The sequence below is a fragment of the Acanthisitta chloris genome, unplaced genomic scaffold (assembly GCF_000695815.1).
Source record: "Acanthisitta chloris isolate BGI_N310 unplaced genomic scaffold, ASM69581v1 scaffold9356, whole genome shotgun sequence".
Lineage (NCBI taxonomy): Eukaryota > Metazoa > Chordata > Aves > Passeriformes > Acanthisittidae > Acanthisitta > Acanthisitta chloris.
Window position 1 is genome coordinate 91,172 of NW_008678705.1, and position 727 is coordinate 91,898.

The following is a 727-nucleotide window of genomic DNA, read 5'->3' on the forward strand; positions in this document are numbered from 1 at the left end:
CACTAGATTTCCTTGATGCAATTATTTTCTTGCGACTCTGCAGTCTACAAATTCTAAATATAACCTTGCACATAAAATAATACCCTCATTCCTGAAACAGTCCCTTGCCTAAAATCTTGCCAAACAGATGCTTTTTATATTACATTACTCATGAGCTGTGGCTGACAAGTTCCTCTTTGCAGACCCCTCCCAGAAATCTTGTGGAAAAGTCTTTTTTTATTTAATAAATACAGGCTAGCTGAGCATATCAGGCAGGAAAACGTTAACATTTTCCAGAAGTGGCTGATGTCTCATGCTCCCTTTAACAGTTGCTGCTGGTCCTTTAACAGATGTGTGGGAGAGATGCAAGCGACTGAGCCGGAAAGTGGTGTCATTGCTCAACACCAATAAAGACACATGAGGCCAGGCTTTGAAAATAGCTTTTATAGTCTGTGAAGGACGAGTGAGTGAACCTAGAGACCTTCTATGCTAGTTAGCAACAAGGCACCCTGCTGAATCTGGGGTTCAGGTTCCCACCATCCCACCCTTTATGTTTTCACAGCTCAGGTACTGAGCGAGGTGAAGGTTGTAAAACGATCACAAGATCAAAACAGTTCTTTGGGGCTTCTCCACTCAGGAGTGGAAGAGACATTCAGTGCTGAGAGGTGGAAGAGCAAGACTTCTCCCATGGTCAGAGCTGTGGGTATCTGTTTAGGCCAGTGCCAGAGTAGCCTTTGTCTTCATCACC